General features: G+C 41.3%; 1 long non-coding RNA gene across 1 annotated transcript in view; it reads left to right on the top strand.

Moving 5' to 3' along the window:
* The first annotated feature begins 3,801 nt into the window (after positions 1 to 3,801).
* Positions 3,802 to 26,800, top strand: part of LOC140492047 (uncharacterized) — a 421,161-nt gene continuing 398,162 nt past the window's right edge. The window contains exon 1 of the long non-coding RNA XR_011963481.1: positions 3,802 to 3,899. This is a non-coding gene — a long non-coding RNA (uncharacterized lncRNA). The remainder of the gene's footprint in view (positions 3,900 to 26,800) is intronic.

Raw genomic sequence — 26,800 nt, 5'->3', positions numbered from 1 at the left:
GGTGTAAGTCCCAATAACTGGTGGATTATATCAAACACTACATCCTGTTGATCTTTCACAGCTGGCAGTAGATCATTTGTGCTCAACCAGCCTGTGGCTGCAAACCTCAGTTAAATATATCCACCATTATTTGCGATTCTCCCATTAGAAATAATTTATTAAACAATCCAGACCGTACTAAGATTTAGGACTAGAAATCAATTTTATAGTGTCAATTGGGCCCAAAGTGTGCCACACTTATGAATGCTAGAAACTACATATATTAATACACAAGACATGATTTATTTCGTAGAAAGAACTTGCGAACAAGGAACAAGGGTAGGTCACTCACCCCTTTGATCCTGCTGCACCATTCAATGACATCATGGCTGATCTGATTTTAACCTGAACTCCACATTTCTATTTATCCTCAATAATATTTCATCTCCCTATTAATGAAGGATTTATCTACCTTTGCCTTAGAAAGGCATCCATTGCCTTTTCAGGAAGAGAATTTTAAAGATGCATTAAAATGAATGAGAGGAAAGTTGTAGTTATTTTGCACCTTTTTCAAACAAAAATGGCATCATGGATATGGCTAAACTTTGGTGCATCCCCATGGTAATGCTTTGACCAATCCAAATTTATCCGGCTGGTCTTGAAATTAAGATGAACTGTTAATATGTTTTTGTTGTATCTCCATACCAATTATTGCCCAACCAATCAGTGGCCTCTTACTTTGCATAAAATGTTGTGACATTTGTCAACTTTGTTTCTTGGGTCCTAGTTCTGATGAGAGCAAGAAAAATAGCTTCGCTTTCTTGTCTCTACTTAGCAATGTTTAACAACTTTGCTAAACCTAATAAGAATAATTATCAAGAACAGAGGGCAGAACTGGCTGTTGTAAATTAAAAAGGAATTTAGTGACAAAATGACCAACAAAAGCAGGCATTTAAAAAAAATACTTACAGCTCACAACAAAGATATATCCCAGTGTGATAAAGGGATTCTAGGAAGCAGAAGACCATGGTTAACCAGAGGAGATAAGGATACATTCAAATTGAAAGAAAAATGTACAACGTTGCAAAGATATTTGTAAGTCAAAGGATTGGAAAGATTTTAAAAACAAACAAAAGCTGACCAAATAGATTATAAAGTGTGAGAAAATAAACTTTGAGGGTAATCTTGGAAGATGAACAGCAAGATGAACAGCAAGAGCTTCCTTAAATATAGAAAGGAAATGAGAGAGATCAAAGTGAAAATCAAGAATGAGGCCAAGTTATAATAATGAGGATCTAAGGAATAGCAGAGAAGTTGAATAAAAGCTTTGTGTCAGTCTTCATGATGAGAAGATAGTAACAGCGTTCCAAAAATATTAACCAACCAAGGGGCAAAAGTGTGTAAGGATATGAATTCAATCTCTATCATAGAGGAAAAGTGCCAAGAAAATGAATGGGCATTGGCAGAAATACTTCTGTCAGTTTCTCTCACAACCCCCAAAATGGTGGTCCAGGATGTCTGGGGACCAGAAGGGGCAGCCTTCCCTGGTTGAGCTGCCATCACTGCAGTTGTACTTTCTGCTATGACAGACATGTAAGAAATCTATTCTAAAACTTGTAGTCAAAAACATCAATAATTCAATGATAATACAATAGTCAGATATGGCTTATGCTTTTCTTGCAAATTGAACATTAATACCATTACTGAATTAAAACTCTATCACATATTTGCTCCTATTATTTTTGGTTTCCTAATCTACTACTGGCATCCCCTCCAGCAAATGTGTTCAAATGTTAAAATTTAACTGGATCGCTTTATGGGTTAATGCCCACATGAAAGGGAAGCTTACTCACAAGCATAGATGTTTGGTATAAAATATTGACCGTTCACTTAAAACACAATTAGCTGATGTCCGACAGAACTCTGTGTTCATCAATTAATGAAGATAAGAAAGCAGCCAAGAATTCTCATCAATATCTATGTTCAATACTAGAAATGGATGTTTATTGGTGTAGTTGCAAGATCAGCTATGATTTTTCTCTTCTTTCACCCTGGGTCTGACAAGCTGATTCACATCCTAAGCTTGCTAATGGAAATTGCTGATGATGCTGAGGTATTGGAGGCCTAATGGTATCCAAGCATTATTGCAGCACATATCAACTTCAGAGGAGACATGTTAAAGAGTGACTAATGGGTGGATAAAGAGAAGAAAGTGTTGTGGTTCGATTAATGAAATGAAAATTGATTGTCAGGCTCATCTACTGTTCTGAATGGTGCATGCATAAATCCTAAAGAATCAGGAAATGGGAATAAATCTACAACATAAATACAATCAAACTGTGTAAGCTGTGGGACCAACATCTGAATATTGCCATTGAGTCCATTCATTTAATCAGTATTTTCTCCAAGACATGGCACCAGCACTAAAATTCTTCAGAACAAGTTTTATGCTTTTTAAATTGGAGCCTGGATGGTAATGAATGCCAATAAAGCATTCATGTGCTTCTGCTGATAAAACCTGCACCTTGAATTTATAACTCAAATGATTGTCTCACAAAAACAGTCACTAATAACCTCTTAATTTCGAAAGCCTAATCTCTGTTGTATGCCCACAGACTAGCAAGTAATAACTGCTCTGACAAAAATGAAACATGTCTGAGAAGGGCTGCTTTCCTGCCACTGCCTGTGGCAAGGCTCCATTGGGAGCCTTTTGTGTGTGAAGTTGCTTCTTGTGTTCCCACTGGAAGGAACTTTAAAACAGCAGGAACAATACTACTCTCCAGACTAACATCTGTGCCCAGTCCTCACAGTTTAATGGAGCTGGACAGACTCAGGTCAGCATCTGGTCGCCATTAGTGCCGACCAAGAGTTTTTGGTATTGAAGTCCTGTGTATGAGTTCAATTCATAATATCTGTGCCAGAACACAGATATTATACATAGAAATCACAGCAGAGACCATCAATGTCCACCGAACTTGTTTCTGGCAGATAATGCTATACAAACATCCTGGACTGTCACTATTTACAAAGTTTTCTGTAGGTTTTGCCATTTTCTGAAATGTGTTATAAATGTATGTAGTGAACTCCTGTCATTTGTCAACTCACCCGTATGAATGGAAATCATTTTCACTGCCTTCACGTGAGTTCAGTTTCTCTTTTCTTTAGGAGACTAGGTCCCTGAAATCTGGATTCCTGAACACATTGACAAAGAGTATTCTTTTTTCCCTATCTTCCAAGAAGCAACACCACTTTCCTTTTCAATTCTTATGTAACATTCTCTCATGTACACGGTTCTTCAATTCATGTATCCACTGTGCTGGTGCTTTTACAATTAAATGCCATTGCACAGTTGCTAGGGATATAGCAGCAATTGAAGATGTCATTCTGGCAGCTAATCCCCCAGTGAAAAACACATGGGTCATCGCATTGTCAGCTGCTTCCCTATGATAAGAAACAGCTTGTTCAGTTGTACACAGGCGATATTTTTCCCTTGAAGAAATAGTCACTGAATGTAAGGGCATTGTGATAGTTTAAGAAATAAATCTGAGACTGCCTATGATGTGCATTTTGTAGTCTTTACAAGCCTTCTGTTTCCAATGCATTTCTAACCGCCTCTCGTAAATTCTCCTGTATGCCAAGCCATGATTTACTTTCCCTCTTAAGTGGTGAGGATTTCCAGCCATGTTGTGTGCCTTGCCTTTATGAGAGTTAAACTTTAAGATAAAGCCAACACAAAGGAGGATGGATGGCAATGAAATACATTAAACGACCTTTATATTGCACCACATAGCGATAGAAGTGGAAAACACCACAGTGGTCATGTGGGAACATACCATATGTTAGCAATGATGTGAACCTCATTCCAATATGAGGAGAAAATATCCAGAAGACCCAGGAGGAAAGAAAAAAGAATCAAGCGAGTGAGTTTATTGATTTTCTTTTGGGGCATCACTTCCTTAAGAAGACCGAGCTATTAACAGGGGAGAGAGAGAGAGAAAGAGAGAGAGAGAGGAGGACAGTAAAAGAGTAAGCTCGGCATTCCAAAAGCAGAACGTCATTCAGAATCTTATGAGAAGTGTTGTGGCAAGAAGGTACACTAGGAAGAGAGAAAAGTCAGTCATATTTAAAAAGTGCATAGGCCTTAGCAAATGGGGTTCCATCAAGTGAGACTAAAGCAAATAAATTTAGAGATCCCTAAGTAAACAAAAGCTATGAAAAGTGGTGCAACAAGTGGAAAGGAAAGCGAAGGAGTGTACTCAAGATTTCTTCCCTCTCTCAACCAGTATCGTCAGCAACAAAGTATTAGACTCCTTTGAGGGTCAGCTGCAAGGAAGAATGAAACATCAAGGAAATAAATTTAACTTGGGCTGCAGATTTAGGGAGGGCCAGGATTTACTTAAGCTGAAAACTAACAACATTTAAAGAAATCTGGTGGATGAATCCAGAAGAAGAAGTCAGGAGGAAAGTAAAGATTTCAAGAACTGAGAATAAATAACTTAGCCATGATTTCTGAATGATCATTCACAAAGGCCTCAAGTAGATGAGAACTACTTTTTAAGGAAGTGCTTTAGACCATGAAAGGTAGGAAAATATCTTCTATTCTCAGGAATAAGTGGGAAAACTTCCCCTTGGCAAAGCAATCTGGAAAGTCTTACAAGTGGATCATTACCATTTTGATTTCAAAGAAGGTGGAATAGTCCTGAAGTGAACGGTAAATCTATGAAGCAGCATAATGATGCAGTACTATAAGAAAATAGATTTTAAGAGCTTGAAAGCAGAAACTTACTAGCATAGCCAGTAATTCAATTAAAAACCTTATTAAAGAATTCAATAGTGTATTAGTGAAGTACGGGGTTAAAAAGGCTGACAAATTAAGGAAATACTGCAATAATGCTGCAGTACAGAGTCCACCAAACTTCACAATAATCTAACTTAAAACAGCATTGGTGAATATAATAAAGTAAGCTTAAGGACCAGTGAATCATGGGAATATGGCATTGATACAGATTTATAACAGCTTCATGGTAATAAGATTAATTAGCAAATTGAGAAGAAATGGAAAAATATATAACACTTTCAAGTACATTCATGGTCAGGGATGAACTATGCAAAATGCAAGATTGGATTTCACAGAGGGAACAGTTTTTAAAATACAGTATTGCTTCAAAATCAAACACTGAAGCACAAAAGTAGCACAGTTGTAGAAAATACAGAGATAACATATGCAAAGACTTTAACAAGAGACTTAAAAGGGAAATTGGTGATCCTAATGATCCACAATTTACAGAACTTATTATATGTTAATGGATATCCCATTGAATTTAAGCATGATATAGGTGGGTGAGGGGGGTCACTATCCTATTAGACCAGTTACCAGAAGATTAGCAGAAGCTACTGCCTACAAGAGATGAGACTACATTGTCTGGATGGGATAACTATCAAGAGCCTATCATGTTCCAAATCACATAGCAATACAAGGAGATGAAGAACACTTAAAATGTATATGTAACTCACAATCAACACCCGTTATTTTTAAGGTAATAAGCATGTTTGACCCTCAACCTCCTTATGAAGCTATAAGGACTTCCATTAGTTTGAGTGAACAGCTGCTCCAGAAACAAATAGTTTTGAACCATTGGTCGAAAAACAAACCATTTTTAACCCAATGGTCAAGGGATGACCAGTAGGAAGTTTATTTTGGGTTCCTCGACTCATGATGGAAGGAAAAAGACTAAAGAATCCACTGAGATTACCGACAATGACATAAAAGGAATGTTTCATATGACTCAGAAGAAACAGTGGCCAGCAAACTAAACAAGCTCAACAAAATTTGATCAGAAGAATGGTTGTTTGACTGGTGAGGTAGACTTTTCTGATTTTCAGTCAAGTTACTGAAGAAATGCTGCTCACCCAGCACTATCTCTGTAATTGGCATTAATTGTACAGTGGTGTAAAGATATTCAGTGAAAAGAATCTGAAATGGCTCAAATGGATTGGCCCACTCCTTGTTCTCAGTATTCTCATGTTCTCCAATTTTTGCTTGAATTTTAACCTCTGATCTACCTTTAGTGATAAAAATAAAAGAACAACAAAACAATAGAATGACTAACAGTGTGCTACCTTTTCCAAGTATTGTGTTGGAGGATGACCAGACCAAATGTCCAGCAAATTGGCTGTTACCCCATACTATGAGCACTGATGACATTTTCACTATGGTAGACAAGTTGCTTGCGTATGACAAAAGATGAATTATGGCAGCTTGCCTTCAGGGAGCTATATTGGAAAGAAAATACCAGATGTACTTAAGTTTTAACAGGTATACAGCCAGAAATCAGTCTGCATTGTGGTGACTGAAGGTCGCACAAGACATTTGAAAATTTCATGTTTCATTGTGAAGTCTCCAATTATGTAGGATTGTCAAGCCTGAAAAACACTTATTTTATCGTTAAAGCAAAATCAGAAGTAAAAATTTAAGAAAACCTGCAAGAACACTGGGCAGCATGGTGGCTCAGTAATTAGAACTGCTGTCTCACAGTGCCGGGAACTCAGGTGCGAGTCCAGCCTCAGGTGACTTTCTTTGTGAAGTTTGCACATTCTGCCCATGTCTGCGTAGGTATCCTTTGGGTGCTCCGGTTTCCCCTCACCATCCAAAAATGTGCAGGTTAGGTGAACTGGCCAGGGTAAATGTCCCATAGTGCTCAGGGATATGTAGGTTCGGAGCATTAGTCAGGGGTAAATATAGGATAGGGGAATGGGTCTGGGTGGATTACCTTTCGGAGGGTCGGTGTGGACTTGTTGGGCCAAAGGGCCTGTTTCCACACTGTGGGGATTTTGTGATGATTCTATGAACATGAGGATACTGAGAACAAGGAATGGGCCAATCTATTTGAGCCATTTCAGAATCTTTTCACTGATTATCTTCACACGACTGTACAATTCTGGGTAATCCAAGATGGAGGATGGGAAAAATTTCTGGCTGTAACAGCTGCTCCTTTTTTGAGGTATTTTAGTTGTTGGAGGTGATTTCCTCGAATTCCAGGAGCAGCAATTACTGTTTTATATGCTGTTGCATTGTTTTGGAATTTTGGAAAAAACAGTAAAAACAACAGCAGTTTTAAAAGGGAGAAGTGCAGACAAAGGAAGCACATGGTGCGGTCAGTGCAGGAGAGAAAGTCAGAAAGAATCTGACATCACAGTGAACCTGCACAGTTACTGCCTTTGCCGTTTGAATTCATGTATCGCTGGACATCGGAGTGTGTCTGGAAAAATTAACAAATAGTGAAATTCCCAACTGATCTTGGAGGAACTGTTTGGGTGAAGTTCACAGCACAGAAACAGTTAAGTGAATTGTTTTAAGTGTGTGGGTTCTTTCTTGATTATATGTTTTTTGAGATATGTCTCTTGGTTAAACTTAAAGTATAAGCCATAACTATTAATTTAACCTGGGGCAGTGTTTTGTAGAGGAATAAGACAGTGTTATTTTTTGGGTCTGTTGATTGTGAAGGAGCAACAACGGCCTTTAGTAGAGTGATATGCGCTTCTTGTCAGATGTGGGAGTTTAAGGAGAGTTTACGAGTTACTGTGGATGATATCTGCAATAAATGCTGTTGGTTGCGAATCCTATCAGATCATATGGTTTGGTTGGAGAGACAGTTAGAGGCAATGAGGAAATTGCAACAGCAACAGTATATGATGGATGACAGTTATAGGAAAGGGGAAAAGTTGCAGATACAGTCACATAGATGGTTTATCTCCAGGAAAGGTAAGAGAGGTAGGCAGCCAGTGCAGGGGTCTTCTGTGGTCATCCCCATTTCAAACAGGTATGCTGTTTTGGAAAATGTAGTGGGAGGGAATGGATTCGCAGGGGAACGTAGCACTAACAGCCAAGTTTCTGGTATTGAGACTGGCTCTAATGTAATGAGGGGTTCATCAGGTTCCAAGAGACCAATTGTGCTAAGGGATTCTGTAGTCCAAGGCTAGCAGCAAAAAATCAGAATGGTGTGTTGCTTCCCTGGTGCCAGGATCAAGGCTGTCTCGGAGAGAGTGCAGAATGTTCTCACGGGGGAGAGGGGCCAACAAGAGGTCGTTGTCCACATTGGAACCAACGACATAGGAAGGGAAAAGATTGAGATTCTGAAGGGAGATTACAGAGAGTTAGACAGGAATTTAAAAAGGAGGTCCTCAAGAGTAGTAATATCTGGATTACTCCCAGTGCTACGAGCTAGTGAGGGCAGGAATAGGAGGATAGAGCAGATGAATACATGGCTGAGGAACTGATGTATGGGGAAAGGATTCACATTTTTGGATCATTGGAATCTCTGGAAGTGAGTGACCTGTACAAGAAGGATGGATTGCACCTAAATTGGAAGAGGACTAATATACTGGCAAGGAAATTTGCTACAACTGCTTAGTAAGTGTGTGTGTCGGGGCGGGGGGGGGGGGCGGGTGGGAGGGGAGGAGGGTGGCTGGGGGACCCAGGGAGAGTGTGAGGAAAGAGATCAATCTGAGACGGGTACAGCTGAGAACAGAAGTGAGTCAAACAGTCAGGGCAGGCAGGGACAAGGTAGGACTAATAAATTCAACTGAATTTATTTCAATGCAAGGGACCTAACAGGGAAGTCAGATGAACTCAGGGCATGGTTAGGAACATGGGACTGGGATATCACAGCAAATAGAGGAACATGGCTCAGGGATGGGCCGGACTAGCAGCTTAATGTTCCAGGATACAAATGCTACAGGAAGGATAGAAAGGGAGGCAAGAGAGGAGGGGGAGTGGCGTTTTTGATAAGGGACAGCATTACAGCTGTACTGAGGGAGAATATTCCCAGAAATACATCCAGGGAAGTTATTTGGGTGGAACTGAGAAATAAGAAAGGGATGATCACCTGATTGGGATTGTATTATAGACCCCCCAATAATCAGAGGGAAATTGAGAAACAAACTCTTAAGGAGATTTCAGCTATCTGTCAGAATAATAGGGTAGTTATGGTAGGGGATTTTAACTTTCCAGACATAGACTGGGACTACCATAGTGTTAAGGGTTTAGATGGAGAGGAATTTGTTAAGTGTGTACAAGAAAATTTTATGATTCAGTATGTGGATGTACCTACTAGAGAAGGTGCAAAACTTGACCTACGTTTGGGAGATAAGGCAGAGCAGGTGACTGAGGTGTCAGTGGGGGCCCCATAATTCTATTTGTTTTAAAATAGTGATGGAAAAGGATAGACCAGATCTAAAAGTTGAAGTTCTAAATTGGAGAAATGCCAATTTTGATGGTATTAGGCAAGAACTTTCAAAAGCTGATTGGGGGCAGATGTTTGCAGATAAAGGGACGGCTGGAAAATGGGAAGCTTTCAGAAATGAGATAACAAGAATCCAGAGAAAGTATATTCCTGTCAGGGTGAAAGGAAAGGCTGGTAGGTATAGGGAATGCTGGATGACTAAAGAAATTGAGGGTTTGGTTAAGCAAAAGGAGGAAGCATATGTCAGGTATATTCAGGATAGATCGAGTGAATCCTTAGAGTATAAAGGCAGTAGGAGATACTTAAGAGGGAAATCAGGAGGGCAAAAAGGGGACATAAGAGCTTTGGCAAATAGAATTAAGGAGAATCCAAAGGGTACTTACAAATACATTAAGGACAAAAGGGTAACTAAGGACAGAATAGGGCCCCTCAAAGATCAGCGAGGCAGCCTTTGTGTGGAGCTGCAGAAAATGGGGGAGATACTAAAAGAGTATTTTGCAGCAGTATTTACTGTGGAAAAGGATATGGAAGATATAGACTGTAGGGAAATAGATGGTGACACCTTGCAAAATGTCCGTATCACAGAGGAGGAAGTGCTGGATGTCTTGAAATGCATAATGTTGGATAAATCCCCAGGACCTGATCAGGTGTACCCTGGAGCTCTGTGGGAAGCTAGAGAAGTGATTGCTGGGCCTCTTGCTGAGATATTTGTATCATTGATAGTTACAGGTGAGGTGCCGGAAGGCTGGAAGTTGGCAAACATAGTGTCACTGTTTAAGAAGGGCGGTAAATAACATGCCAGGGAACTATAGAGCGGTGAGCCTGACCTCGGTGGTGGGCAAGTTGTTTGAGGGAATCCTGAGGGATAGGATGTACATGTATTTGGAAAGGCAAGGACTGATTAGAGATAGTCAACATGGCTTTGTGCATGGGAAATCATGTCTCACAAACTTGATTGAGTTTTTTGAAGAAGTAATAAAGAGGATTGATGAGGGCAGAGCAGTAGATGTGATCTATATGGACTTCAGTAAGGCATTCAACAAGGTTCCCAATGGAAGACTGCTTAGCAAGGTTAGATCACACGGAATACAGGGAGAACCAGCCATTCGGATACAGAACTGGCTCAAAGGTAGAAGACAGGATGGTGGTAGAGGGTTGTTTTTCAGACTGGAGGCCTGTGACCAGTTGAATGCCACAAGCATCGGTGCTGGTTCCTCTACTTTCTGTCATCTATATAAATGATTTGGATGTGAGCATAAGAGGTATGGTTAGTAAGTTTGCAGATGACACCAAAATTGGAGGTGTAGTGGACAGCGAAGAGAGTTACCTCAGATTACAACAGGATCTTGATCAGATGGGCCAATGGGCTGAGAATTGGCAGATGACGTTTAATTCAGATAAATGCGAGATGCAGCATTTTGGGAAAGCAAATCTTAGCAGGACTTATAAACTTAATGGTAAGGTCCTAGGGAGTGTTGCTGAACAAAGAGACATTGGAGTGCAGGTTCATAGCTCCTTGAAAGTGGAGTCGTAGGTAGACGGGATAGTGAAGAAAGCATTTGGAAGCTTTCCTTCATTGGTCAGAGTATTGAGTACAGGAGTTGGGAGGTCATGTTGCGGCTGTACAGGACATTGGTTAGGCCACTGTTGGAATATTGCGTGCAATTCTGGTCTCCTTCCTATCGGAAGGATGTTGTGAAACTTGAAAGGGTTCAGAAAAGATTTACAAGGATGTTGCCAGGGTTGGATGATTTGAGCTATAGGGAAAGGCTGAACAGGCTGGGAATGTTTTCCATGTTCAGATGCTGAGGGGTTACCTTATGGAGGTTTACAAAATTATGAGGGGCATGGAGAGGATAAATAGACAAAGTCTTTTCCCTGGGGTAGGAGAGGAGTTTCAGCAGAGGCCTCACCTTCATCCCCCTTTGCTCCCGGATCAATGAGTTTGACACGTGGCTAGATATTGAGCATTTCTTCCGCCGCCTTCGCCTCCCCGCCTACTTCTTCAACCAGGACTCTCACCCACCCTCTGACAACCCCTTCTCCCTTCTCCAACACACCCCATCCTTCTGGACACCCCGTGCTAGCCTCTTACCCGCCCTCGATCTCTTCATATCCAACTGCCGCTGTGACATTGACTGCCTCAACCTGTCCACCCCTCTCACTCACTCCAACCTCTCACCCTCACAATGCGCAGCCCTCCATTCCCTCCGCTCCAACCTCAACCTCACCACCAAACCGACAGACAAGGGAGGCGCAGTGGTAGTTTGGTGCACTGATCTTTACACCGCTGAAGCTAGATGCCAACTCGCGGACACCTCCTCCGACTGTCCCCTTGACTATCACCCCACCCCCCACCACCAAACCATCATCTCCCAGACCATCCATAACCTCATCACCTCAGGAGATCTCCTATCCACCGCCTCTAACCTCATAGTCCCACAACCCCGCACCGCCCATTTCTACCTCCTGCCCAAAATCCACAAACCCGACTGCCCCGGCTGACCCATTGTCTCAGCTTGCTCCTGCCCCACCGAACTCATCTCTGCATACCTGGACACTGTCCTGTCCCCCTTAGTCTAAGAACTCCCCACCTACATTCAGGACACCACCCACGCCCTCCACCTCCTCCATGATTTTCGCTTCCCTGGCCCCCAACGCCTTATCTTCATGTCCCTATACACTTCCAACCGCCATCACAAAAGCATCCAAGCCCTCCGCTTCTTCCTCTCCCACCGACCCAACCAGTACCCTTCCACTGACACTCTCCTTCGACTGACTGAACTGGTCCTCACTCTTAACAACTTCTCCTTCCAATCTTCCCACTTCCTCCAAACCAAAGGAGTAGCCATGGGCACCCACATGGGCCCCAGCTATGCCTGCCTCTTCGTCGGATATGTGGAACAGTGCATCTTCTGCAGTTACACTGGCATCATCCCCCACCTTTTCCTCCGCTACATCGATGATTGTATTGGCACTACCTTGTGCTCCCACGAGGAGGTTGAACAGTTCATCCACTTTACTAACACCTTCCACCCCAACCTCAAATTTACCTGGACCATCTCAGACTCCTCCCTCCCCTTCCTAGACCTCTCCATTTCTATCTCGGGCGACCGACGCAACACAGACATTTACTACAAACTGACCGACTCCCACAGCTACCTAGATTACAGCTCCTCCCACCCTGCCCCCTGTAAAAATGCCATCCCATATTCCCAATTCCTTCGCCTCCGCCGCATCTGCTTCCAGGAGGACCAATTACACTACCGAACAGCCCAAATAGCCTCCTTCTTCAAAGACCGCAATTTCCCCTACGACGTGGTTGACGACGCTCTCCTCAGCATCTCCTCTGCTTCCTGCACCTCTGCCCTTGAACCTCGCCCCTCCAATTGCCACCAGGACAGAACCCCACTGGTCCTCACCTTCCACCCCACCAACCTCCGGATACATCGTATCATCCTCCGTCATTTCCGCCATCTCCAAACACCACCACCAGGGATATATTTCCCTCCCCACCCCTATCAGCGTTCTGGAGAGACCAATCCCTCCGTGACTCCCTCGTCAGGTCCATACCCCTCACCAACCCAACCTCCACTCCTGGCACCTTCCCCTGCAACCGCAAGAAGTGTAAAACGTGCGCCCACACTTCCCCCCTCACCTCCCTCCAAGGCCCCAATGGATGCTTCCATATCCATCGCAAATTCACCTGCACCTCCACACACATCATTTACTGTATCCATTACACCCGATGTGGTCTCCCCTACATTGGGGAGTCAGGCCGCCTGCTTGCGGAACGTTTCAGGGAACACCTCTGGGACACCCGCACCAACCAACCCAACCGCCCCGTGGCTGAACACTTTATCTCCCCCTCCCACTCCGCCAAGGACAGTCAGGTCCTTGGCCTCCTCCATCACACGACGCCTGGAGGAAAAGCGCCTCATCTTCCGCCTCAGAACCCTCCAACCACACGAGATGAATGTAGATTTCTCCAGCTTCCTCATTTCCCCTCCCCCCACCTTATCTCAGTCCCAACCCCTGGATTCAGCACCACCCTCTTGACCTGCAATCTTCTTCCCGACCTCTCCGCCCCCACCCCCTCTCCGGCCTATCACCCTCACCCTCACCTCCTTCCACCTATCATATTCGCAGCGCCCCTCCCCAAAGTACCCTTCCCCCCACCTTTTATCTCAGCCCACTTGGCACACCAGCCTCATTCCTGAAGAAGGGCTTATGCCCGAAACGTCGATTTTCCTGCTCCTCGGATGCTGACTGACCTGCTCCACTTTTCCAGCACCGCACTTTTCAACCCTGGGGTGGGAGAGTCTAGAACTAGAGGACATAGGTTTAGGGTGAGAGGGGAAAGATATAAAAGAGACCAGAGAGGCAACTTTTTCACACAGAGGGTGGAACGTGTATGGAATGAGCTGCCAGAGGAAGTTGTGGAGGCTGGTACAATTGCAACATCTAAGAGGTATTTGGATGGTATATGAATAGGAAGGGTTTGGAGGGATATGGGCCGGGTGCTGGCAGATGGGACTAGATTGGGTTGGGATATCTGGTCTGCATGGATTGGTTGGACAGAAGGGTGTGTTTCCATGCTGTACATCTCTATGACTCTATAATTAATGCCAGTGACAGAGATATTGCTGGATGAGCAGCACTTTTTTCAGTAACTTGACTGAGAATCTGAAAAGTCTACTTCATCAGTCAAACAACCATAGTCGCTAACTGAAGGCATCCAGACTGAGCAACAACTCAAGGAAGATAAGTTGCGTCTAAATCAATGGGGATGAGGCTAATGGCCCACAGATTCAGGATATGATCAAGGAAAGGAAACTAACTGGTCTAAACATCCTGGATCTGACAGAAGAGAGATAACCTGTTTCATTAGATACCAAGCATCTGATCCAGAAGTGCCGGATACTACAATAAAGAAAGTACCTGTTCCAACAGAGTAAGCTGCTTTGATTATGGATATTTACAGGGTTAAATGTCTCTCAGATGATATTAGAGGGCAACCTGAATTAGCAGAGAAGAGTTCCTCTGTGAAGAAAATTCAGGGGATTAGGTAATAAAGTAATGGCTGTACAAGAAATTATACACCCATGAAGGCTACATATGACATAAAAGATCCTCCAGGGCAGAAGTGATCTCCAGATCAGAACCAGGTTAATAATCTTCAAACAAGAGACCTCGCCTTCTTCAAGTCTGAGTCAGTGCTTTCTAAAACTGTGTTCAATGTACAGATTGCCTGCATTTGTGAAGTCAGAGACTCAGGGAGATTGGATAGTGATAAATATGATATAGTTATGTATATGATTGTATAATGGATTAAAAATTGGGACAAAAAGTTTTGGGGAGATATTGTACCAGTTAATAGTTCTAAAAGGTTAAGAGCCTGTTACTTTTGTTCCAGCCATTCTACGGATGTTTTGCCCTGTCTGTGAGTGTTGACAAGGAGATATATTCTAGCTTTTGGAAGGGGAAAATGTATCTGCACCACATCTCTCAGGTTCTAGAAACCATGTCTGACCAATGCAATTGTATTTACAGCTTCCATCCAATAAACATTTTCGTAGCGAAGAACAGTGTCCCTGTAGATACTCTGCAGTAGTGTACCTTTTATCATTCATTACTAGAAAGACCCAAGAGAAAGCAAAGAGATAGAGGGCTGGTGGCAATGAGTATTATAAAGATGTAGAGGTGGCAAATACCACAAAATGGCAGCAGTGATTATCTGGGAAAATACCACAATCCTCAGCATCCTAAAGTTTGTTTATTAAGAGATTGCTGGACTGTTGTGAGAGTTTGCACTCTTCTTGGAATACAATTATGCACAATCATGAGAATGGCAGCCGGAGCCTGTGTGATACCAAGCTGAGATTGAATAACAACAAATAAAGATCTGGAAACCCTCTGCTTGAACTTTAACCCCCACAGTGAGTAGTTTGGAGGCTTCTAACTATGATGCCAGAGACAATGTGATAGCAGCCATCATCCACTACATCACCGCTCAGTCTGCAAGTGCTTTCATGGATTTGGTCACTACTTCCACACTGGAAAGTTGGGTTCCAAGCTCTGCACAGTGCCCTGTTCCATTTGGAACTGGTTTTCTCCATGTTTTTTGGCAGTGACAACAGGTCCATGAATCTACCTAGTACCTCTATGTATATGTTCATCAGCCTTTTGTATACTTCCCCAGTGAAGTCCTTAACTGAGTCCTCTGTGCCAGAGTATGAGCTGGTACTCAAACTGTCCTTTTCCTTGGCCTTGCTGCAGCCCACACATGGTCAATGATTCACCATGTGTGATTCTAGCTTTGTTTCCTTTAAGGTTCAGGCAGTGTGAATGCCTGAGTTGCTTGATAAGCAGCAGATCAAGTGTTGGCTGGGTGTTTCTTCTTCTTAAGCACATGGTGTTATTCTCAACCTTCAAGCAGCAAATTTTGAGTCTTTGAAAGCAAAAATGCAGATTGGAGTGGAGCGGTAAAAGGAGGGTGGTGGGGAGGAAATCAAGAAGCCCTTCGACCAGAACCTCTTTCCCATTGGAAGCTTGTATGAAGCCAAACCATTCTGAAGCAGGGTTAAGTGATAATTTAGCAGTGCTAAGCTTATGTTGTTGTTCAGTTTTTAAAAAGCCTGTTTATACTTCCTTTTCAAACTCATTTGTGGGTATCTCAATGATCTGGTCCTGTGGACAAACCTGTAAGATTCAGTGAATTTCTTGAACTAATTGTGGGCCATTGTCTGAAGTGGCAAGATCTGGAGTCTTGGGAGTGGCCAAAACTTTCTTTCAACAACACATTGACAGCTTCAGAAGTATGAACAAACAGACATTTCCCCTCTATTCACCTTGAATAGTAATTAAGCACAAATAAAAACGTTTTCCTTCTGACCTCAAAAAAAATCCATTCCAAAATATTTTCACCATGTGACACACATTAAACCAGCCTACAATGGGTTCAAACAGTTTACAGCTGAATGGTGTGGTAAGGGTTAATGTAAGTAATAAACTATGCAAGGGGACACATGGAAAGGATCTATGTAATGAGGGAGTTAATGGAGTGTCTGAAAGGAAAAGGTCAGCTTTGCACCTACTGGTTTAAAAAAAAGCTTATCTGATTATTGAAATCCATGAGGAATGGTACAAAATTAAATATAGTCACATTTGTCATAGTGATAGAATAATTGAAGAGGATTGAGAAGGCTTCATTTTAGAAGTATGCGTGCATGTTTAACTATAATTGAAAGCTGCATGTACAATCCATCACAGTTTAACTTACCTTGGTTTTAGTCTGTAACTGTTTAATAAACAACTATTGCTTAGATTATGCAGTGGGATTTGCCAGTGGCATTTGGGATCTTATCAACAGTCCAATGTGAAGATCCCAAGTCCATTTATCAGTGCACCCACTAGAATAACCTTCTAGGAGACAACCTCCTAAATATCCTGACCTGCCAGCCCAGTCAGAGACTGGCAGCTTCACTGGAGGAGGAGAGATCTGCTGAGGCAGACAAGGATGAGGACACATCAATTTGGCGGCACTTCTTGATTGCTTGTCTTAAGGAGTCGCGAAGCTGGTGGGGTTATAGGGATGGTACAGGACCACTGACATCTGGGGCTGTAGCATGTCATCCCTGTGGGCCCATTATTGTGACATGGAACCTCCTGTTCTGAAACCTTCCTGGTATACTGCCTCGGGACTGCCTCAGTTGAAATACTTGAACTCACATGTGCCGCCTTGACCTGATAACATGTGGCCAAAATGATCCAGCATAATATCTTCTCACTTTACAATGCATTTGTTAAACCCTTTGTTTCAATTATCTTAGTTTCACCACAGTTTATTGAATATACCAGTATTTGTATGTACCTTTATTTTCACTCTGATTTATTTGTAATATGCATGAGAAATAACAGTCAAAGGAAATAATGGTAATAAAGAGATATCAATTGCTGTTCATGGGCATTCATATTAGAATTGTGAGATAAAGCTCTGATCAAGCATTATTACAATTGCTTGGGTGCGTGCTAAGGTGTTTCAAGCAACAAGACAAAATAGAACAAAAGGCATCATCAACTTTTCTAAGGAATTTAATGATGGGTAATAAATACAAACTTGTTGTTTAAGGGCATACCGTGAATATAAATCAGAAACCAAATCAGAGCAGAGCAGGGAACTGTACAGAAAATAGTTGTTAAATTAGAGGGAGGTAGAGTGTGGACCTGCAGTATTATTTAAGAATTCACTTTCCAAGGGCATAGACAAGTGGCCGAAAATCCTGAATGTTGTGCTGCCTCCCAGGTAACAGCATAAGGGGTCTGTGGAGTGGATACAACCATTTTCAGAGCAAAAGCACACTTCTAAAATTTCTGTTTCTTGTCAGACAACTGGAGATCTGCAAATGAAGTTCAGAAATAGATTAGATAACACAACCTAAAGGATAATAATATTAGGCTTATTGTCTTGTTTTAAATATTCATTTGTGGGGGTTAGGGGTCACTGGCTGGCTAGCTTTTAATGTCCATCCCTAGTTGCTTTGAGAAGGTGGTTGTGAGTTGCCTTCCGGAATTACTGCGGTCCATGGGGTTGACCCACAATGGCATGAGGGAGGGAGTTCCAGGACTTTGACCCAGTGACAGTGAAGGAACGATGATATATTTCCAAGTCAGGATGATGAGTGGCTTGGAAGGGAACTTCAAGTTGGTGGTGGTCTATGCACTATGCTCATAGGTTTACAACGATTAATATGATACAAATGTAGTATAGTTGTGTAGAATTAAAGACCTCAGTGATGAATAGTATAAAAAGTTAATTCTAATTCTATGGTATACTCATGATCACATACATCATCAGAGGGAATTATGCAGTGTCACGTGGTCTTGTTCTCTGTGTAGGGGATCTAGTGCTAGATGAAGCAATTGTAAGCTGATATAAATAATGTTGGTTCTTCTTACCTCAGCAGATCATGTGAATATTTGTTATTAGGAGAACAAGATCGTGAATTTTAATTTCAGTTACATCACACTGCAAATTTTTGCTATAAATTCTGTGCTATGATCGAGCCCTCCATAATCACCTGATGAAGGAGCGTCGCTCCGAAAGCTAGTGTGCTTCCAATTAAACCTGTTGGATTATAACCTGGTGTTGTGTGATTTTTAACTATGAATTTTATGAAGTAAGAGTCGTAAATCCATGCTATAAGTGATTATTTAGGAAGGAATAATAGAAATTCCTAGACCATTAGAGTTAGTTCTATGATAGGGATGGCCAAAATAGGTCACCAGAATCCATTGAAACAAATATCATTGGGAGAATAAATAGTTTTGTGTGAGAGTATTTTAATTAGTGTAGTAGGGAGAGAAGACATTGGATGAAGTATCACCAGGGAAAGCATAAAGGAGAAGGAATGTTGGAGAGGGAGAAGGTAAATACAAATAAACAAGTTGAAATGAAAAAGAATAAAAGACAGGTTTGAGATGCATTCATGTGATGTGGAAAGTATACTCTGAATAAAACTGAAAACATTAACTGTTATGGAACATGATAGACTAACATTAACAGAGATGTGATTTAGACAGGATTATAAAAATTCCTGGATGGGAAGTATTCTGAAGGGATAGTGCACAAAAAATATCAATTAAAAATTCCATTGCTGAAATAAAACATAGAAAGGTGGTGAAGTGGGACAATCTATTTGGTTGGCACTAATAGAAAAGGGGCTATTACTCAATTGGGAATTTTATTATGAGGGTGAAAAAAGCTCGAATAATATACAAATAGTCAAAAGTAAAATATTGCAAATACTAGAAATCTAAAATATTCAATGGGCTTAGCAGCAACTATCTGTGATAAGAAACAATATGAATCTTTCAGGTGATCATCTCCAGCCCTCTGTTTCTCTCCACAGATGGTCTCTGGTTTGTTGAGAATGTGTCGAGATGGAAGGGGGCTCATGTGCAGCAGAAACACTGACATCATTGAGATCGAATGTTCTGATTAAGTGCCATTTGATTATAAAGTGTTGAACAGTACAAAGGAGATTTAGGTTGAGAATCTTAAATAAATTAGATAAAATATTATAGATAAATTACATAAAAAGCACAAATACCATTAAAACGACTACAATAATGGACAAATTTAAATAACTAATGATAGATTGGAATAAAATAATGGAAGGAGATTGAATATGGAACAATTTATCTACAATTTTGCCAGACTGTTTATGGGGCTAAATTTCACCTTCAGTAAACAGGGTTAACTTCACAATTGATGAATTTATCCTATAAGACATTGCACTGAATGGTCAAAATGTAAAAAGAAAGAAGAAAGGCATTTATGGAGCATCCCAATGAATGGCTTTACAATGTAGTGATCATTGTTATATATAAAATGTTGAAAGCAGTTATGCTTAAGAAATTCTGCAATAAACAGTTGAATTTGTGTACAGTTATTATGCTATAAATTTGATGTTTGTATGTGATTCCAATACTTAATAGTAAAGTTATTACTAGGCATATATTCTCTTAATTTGCACCATAAAATTCAAAACTAAATGCAATAAAGTGTAGAAAATCTTATTATTTTGTTCCTCAGTTTTATAAAATAGATAAGTTCTTAAGAATACATGTGTCCAACATAATTGACAGAACCTTCTGAATAATGTGGTGGAATTATATCTTATTCTCATGCTTCAGTTGCAGCTTTCTATTCACAGTGCATCTGCAAACATTGATTAACATTCATCCCTCCTTGTCTTGTATCAAACAGTATTTCTGTTTGTTTTACATTTATAACAGGAGCAGAATTAATATTTCTCTTTCTGTACAGTGAGATGCATCATCGATGCTGGTACAAATTAAGAGTGAACTGTGAGGTTGTAATCATTTCAATAACTCCAGATAAGATCATATAAGCCACAAAATTCATTTTATTTGTTTCATTTATATTCTGTCTTGAACTCTGATTAAATTACTGGTTTGAAATCATCACTTGCTGATATCTTTATATAGTTTCATATCTTTGAAGTGTATCATTATGTTTGTGTTGTTTATTATCTGTGATAGCAGCCAACACATACTTTAACAATTGATACATTCCAATGTTCAGAGATAATTTTACTTTGACATAAACAAATTAATGAGTTTGCACTTAATATCTTAACTGAAAGTTTGCATTTGTCATTCCCTGATAGAACAACTCCTTCCTCCATTACTGCTCACTTCGAGTCATAGAGTCATAGAGATGTACAGCACAGAAACAGACCCTTTGGTCCAACTTGTCCATGCCAACCAGATATCCTAAACTAATCTAGTCCCATTTGCCTCTAAATCCTTCTTATTCATTTAACCATCCAGATGCCTTTTAAATGTTGTAATTGTACAACTTCCACTACTTCCTCATTCCATACACATACCACCCTCCACGTGAAAACGTCCCTTTTAAATTTTTCCTGTCTCACCCGAAACCAATGCCCTCTAGTTCAGGACTCCGCTACCCCAAGGAAAAGATCTTGTCTATTTACCCTATCCATACCCCTCATGGTTTTATAAACATCTAAACGGTTGCCCCTCAGCCTCGGACATTGGAGGGAAAACAGTCCCAGCCTTTTCAGCCTCTCTCTAAAGCTCAAACTTTCCAAAGCTGGCAACATTCTTGTAAATCTTTTCTGAACCCTTTCAAGTTTCACAACATCTTTCCGATAGGAGAGAGGCCAGAATTGCACTCACTACTCCAAAGGTGGCCTAACCAATGCACTGTATAGCTACAACATGACCTCCCAACTCCTATACACAATATAGGAATGCATAACAATCACTTTCTTCATTATCCTGTCTACCTGCGATTCCACTTTCAAGGAACTATGAACCTGCACTCCAAGGTCTTGTTTTTCGGCAACACTGTCGAGGACCTTACCATTAAGTGTATAAGTCCTGCCCTGATTAGCCTTTCCAAAATGCAGCACCTCACATTTATCTAAATTAAACTTCATCTGCCATTCCTTGGCCCATTGGCCCATCTGATCAAGATCACGTTGTACTCTGAGGCAACCTTCCTCACTGTCCACTACACTCCAATTTTGGTGTCATCTGAAAACTGACTAACTATGCCTCCTACGTTCACATCCAAATCTTGTATATAACTGGACTGTCATTGGACATTTAGAAGTGGCAAGCAGGATCCATATCCAGAAGTCTTACCCTGATTTCTAACAGATCCCATTTTGCTTGAAGGATAAAGAAGGTGGGCATGTCTCACACACAATGGTACATGCATAAGAGGTACAGTTAGTAGGTTTGAAGATGACACCAAAATTGGAGATGTAGTGGACAGCGAAGAGGGTTACCTCAGATTACAACAGGATCTGGACCAGATGGGCCAATGGGCTTAGAAGTAGCAGACGGGGTTTAATTCAGATAAACTCGAGGTGCTGCCTTTTGGGAAAGTAAATCTTTGCAGGACTTATACACTTAATTGTAAGGTCCTAGGGAGTGTTGCTGAACAAAGAGACTTTGGAGTGCAGGTTCATAGCTCCTTGAAAGTGGAGTTGCAGGTAGATAGGATAGTGAAGAAGCGTTTGGTATGCTTTCCTTTATTGGTCAAAGTATTGAGTACAGGAGTTGGGAGGTCATGTTGCGGCTGTACAGGACATTGGTTAGGCCACTGTTGGAATATTGCATGCAATTCTGGTCTCCTTCCTATCAGAAGGATGTTGTGAAACTTGAAAGAGTTCAGAAAAGATTTACAAGGATGTTGCCAGGGTTGGAGGATTTGAGCTATAGGGAGAGGCTGAACAGGCTGGGGCTGTTTTCCAAGGACCGTCGGAGGCTGAGGGGTAACTTATAGAGGTTTACAAAATTATGAGGGGCATGGATAGGATAAATAGACTCAGTGTTTTCCCTGGGGTTGGGGAGTCCAGAACTAGAGGGCATAGGTTTAGGGTGAGAGGGGAAAGATATGAAAGAGACCTAAGGGCCTTTTTTTTCACACAGAGGGTGGTACGTGTATGGAATGAGCTGCCAGAGAAAGTGGTGGAGTCTGGTACAATTGCAACATTTAAGAGGCATTTGGATGGGTATACAAATAGGAAGGGTTTGGAGGGATATGGGCCGGGTGCTGGCAGATGCGACTAGATTGGGTTGGAATATCTGGTCACCATGGACAGGTTGGACCGAAGGATCTATTTCCATGCTGTACATCTCTATGACTCTAAGGGAATTACATGGTATTTGAATTCATTGTTCATTTTGGTGCTTTTGCTGCAGCAAGGTGCTTAGCCCACAAGTTAGGGGTCACATACTTCAAGCACAATTTTAAATTGTCTTGACAGATGAATGTAACCTGCAGAACTTTCGAACTTTGAAGTTAGCCAAATTCTTAGCTACTTAAAATATAAACAAAGCAAGCTGTCTTTGTCAGTGAGAGGTAAATACTATTCCAGTATTGAAGTTATTTAATTCACCTGCCCTTTACCAAATTAAAAGAAAAGAGCTGCCTGTGCCCATGCCAGATGAAAAACAAATGTTCTAACAATTACAATAGCTGTTTTTTGCCATTCGGCAAAGGGCTATCATTATTTAAATATTACACTTTGACTGCTTTCCACAATCTATCATCATCTCTATTGATGCTGGAAAAGATCTTGCAAATTTGAAGGTTGCAACTTTAACTCCACAGAGAAGTATAAATCTGTTAGCCTGATGTAGATAATGGGGAGAATGCTGGATTCATTTTTAAAGGATATGATAGCAGGACAGTTTGAAAATAATGGAAAGATTAGACGGAACCAACTTGGATTTCGGCAATGTTTAAGTTTGACAAACTTGGAGGTTTTTAAGGATTTAATGAGTAGAACAGACAAGGAAAAACCAGTGAATGTATTTGAATTTTCAGAATTTGATTTTTGATTTGGCCTCACACAACAGGTTAGTAAACAAAGTGAGACCTATGACTGGGATAACATGCCAGCATGGATTGAGGGTTGCTTAATGGACAGCAAGCAGGGAGAAGGAATAAGCAGGTTATTCTCAGGTTGGTAGCTGCCTTTCTATTTAGAATCATAGAAATCCTTCAGCTTGGAAACAGGCCATACAACCCAACAGGTCTACACTGACTCTCCGAAGAGCATCCAATCTAGACTCACTCTCCTACTCTATAATTCCCACAGCGAATCCACCTAATTTACATATCCTTTCGCACTATCCGCAAATTAGCATGGCTGGTCCACCTAATCTGCATATTTTTGGACTGTGGGAGGAAACTGGAGCACCTGGAAGGAACCCACGCTGACACAGGGAACACGTGCAAACTCCAACACAGACAGTCGCCCGAGGCTGGAATCAATCCCGGGTTCCTGACACTGTGAAGCTGCAGTGCTAATCATTATGCTGTCCCATATTCATGAGGTGTGGATGGCACTGGCTAAGCCAGAAATCATTGTACATCTCTAATTGCCTTCAAGAAGGCAATGATGAGTTCAATGGTATCACGATTCATGATATGTTTGTAATGCTTTAAAATAAGTCCAAATCCAACTTAAGAATTTGTCATCTGGACCAAGCAATAGTGTTATCGACAAGAGCTTACAAATGGAAAGTTCTGAAGGGAGTCTGATTATTCCAGTAACACTGATGAAGTGTGCAGAAATTTTGTAGTCTTTAGTTTGATTGAAAACAGATGCCACTGTTGGAAATTAACAGTTTTAAACCACCAATCAGTAACAGTGCAGAGTGCCAAGGTCAGTGTGGGTCATTCATGCGCTTTATTTCAGTAAACAATCAGTGCTGTCTGTAGAGATTTTAGTGAAACATATTTGAACAGGATTATGAGCGGCAGATAGAAATTGTTTGAGCCAGCAGCCTGTACAAACCTGACTGAAGGGAATGACCTCCGTGATACAACTAGCAGGTCTGTAATCAGGTGCGAATTGAGCCTTGGGTTCTATGTAACTAAGAAAATTGTGGACACCTACCCATCATTCTTGGCCGGTTCACCAGCAAAGCTATAATAAATGTTGCACTGCAGAGATCTAAATATCATTCTTTTTCCAGAATGTTTGGGCAGAATCTTCTCAGCCCCTCAGCAATATGGACATTGGTGGTTCAAAATAGGGTGAGAGCAGAGACATAAGATGCTTAACGTTGAGAAAACTTTGAATTGTGATGCAAGAATCTCACTAGTAAGTGGCAAGGGGCCTATTTGTCTTGATTTGTCCATTAATATGCCATTATTACCCAATCTCAATTCTTTGACATGCAATTTCCAATTCTCCCAGTTGCCAGATAGAAACTAGACATTGACAATGTCTGACATGAAAATCAGAGTGGGTACAAGCTGATTCCGTTCATCATGTGCTCTTCTGAGTCACCATCTTAGAATGCAATCCCCAACATCTCAGGGCACACTCTATGGGTAGTCATCATCACATCACTTCAGGAATTTATTCCTGATGAAGTGCTTTTGCCCGAAACGTTGATTTTCCTGCTCCTTGGATGCTGCCTGACCTGCTGTGAATTTCCAGCACTACACCCTCGACATCATCACATCAACTGTCTGTAGAAGGAAGCCATAGTAAAACATATGAGATATACCAGTCCAACTTATCATGTATACCTGAAGAGTCAATCTCCAATATAACAAGTAGGTTCATTTTCAAGAGTTTTTACTGAATTTTTCTCTAGACATTGGCATCAGACATGGACCTTACCATACCCTCAATGCACGTCTTTAACCCATTTATTTCAAAGCATTACAAACATATCATGAATCATACTACCATGGAACTCACCATTGCCTTCTTAAAGGCAGTTAGGGATGTACAATAATGCTGACCTAGCCAGTGCCATCCACATGTCATTTGATGATGCATTTTAATAATGCACCAAGGAGTTCCTCAACACCATTCACTATAATGCTGCTTGTCAGGATATATATCTTAGGACTCCTTGCATGCTCTGTTACATCTAATTGAAACTCACAACATCTTTGGCTTGCCTTTTGTACTTTGTCCCTCAGCTCTGGCTCACAAGGCTCACAATACTTCAGTCCTGTCTCATTGTTTAGCAGAGACACAAAACCAGGCAGATTGCTACGGGTTGTCAAGTCGTCAGACAAGGAGATTGACATATTGCTGTACAGCACTGTGCTATATCAATCTCACACCTACACCATGCAACAGTAGCTTACTCAGCAAATGCACTATATGTGCATTAAACCAATAGCTATGTCTCAAAGTCTAAGGAGAATAGGCAGTCAGGTCAAAGGTGACTGCCATCAGTCAGAAAGTCCTAGCCCAGAAGGTCATGGACAGTGATTGATTGGTATCCACCCATTGGATTGACATCACCCCATATGAGCTTGAACATGGTCAGCTGGTCACTTATGACATTATGAGTCAATGATTCCATATCACTACAGTTGAGGAGTGAGTCATGGTGAGTCCAACAGGTGCAGTGCAGTCAGATAGTCACTCTAAGTCATTCGGGAAACTGCACAGAAATCAGTCAGAAGTCAGGTCAGTCAGAGCTATTGGTCAAGGGATGGGCCAAAGTCAATGCTGGGTCAGCTCAGGGATTGATCAAGGGCTCACTGCTGTTGGAAAAAGATACAGAAGTTAATTGTGGTGATTGGAATACCATGTTGAGATGCAGAAGGGGACACTCAATACATAAGGGGGAGAGAAAGTAGTAATTGTGGGACAAGGGTTATTGTGGGAGATAGGTGATATCCATGATCACAACTACCTTAACTTCAAAATAGGGACAATGTAGTGAGATGGTTCAGATGACTAAGCTGTATGGTCAGGGACTATTGTTAGGAAATGAAGTCATAATTCAGTTTTATTTTGCATGCAGTACAGGCAGACGTTATGATCTGTCTGCACTATACACAAAACAAAACTTTTCACTGTACTTAAGTATATGTGACAATAATAAATGAAATCAAATAAAGTGATGTGTGTGAATGTCTGCAAATTCAGTATTCATGGGTCAACAGGGAGTGCCAGATATTTGCTGAGATATTTATACCATTGATAGCCACAGGTGAGGTGCCTGAAGACTGGAGTTGGCTAATGTGGTGCCACTATTTAGGAAAGGTGGTAAAGAAAAGCCAGGGAACTAAAATCCAGTGAGCCTGTCATCAGTGGTGGACATGTTGTTGGAAGGGATTCTGAGGAGCAGGATATACATGTATTTGGAAAGGCAAGGACTGATTTAGGATAGTCAACATGGCTTTGTCCATGGGAAATAATGTTTCACTAACAAGTTTTTTGAAGAAATGAAGAGGATTCATGAAGGCTGAGTGGTGGATGTCATCTATATGGATTTCAGTAAGGTATTTGACAAGGTTCCTCATGGTAGACTGCTTAGCAAGGTTAGATGATATGGAATATAGGGAGAACTAGCCAGCTGGATAAAGAGCTGACTTGAAGTAGAGGACAGAGAGTGTTAGTGGAAGGATGTTTTTCAGACTGGAGGCCTGTGACCATCAGTGTGCCACAAAGCTTGGTGCTGGGTCCACTGCTTTTTGTCATTTATATAAATGATTTGGATGTGAATATAGAAGGTATAGTTAGTAA

This window comes from Chiloscyllium punctatum, chromosome 20 (genome assembly GCF_047496795.1).
Source record: "Chiloscyllium punctatum isolate Juve2018m chromosome 20, sChiPun1.3, whole genome shotgun sequence".
Classification (NCBI taxonomy): Eukaryota; Metazoa; Chordata; class Chondrichthyes; order Orectolobiformes; family Hemiscylliidae; genus Chiloscyllium; species Chiloscyllium punctatum.
The sequence above is the reverse complement of the archived record's forward strand: the minus strand, read 5'-3'. Positions and strand labels throughout refer to the sequence as shown.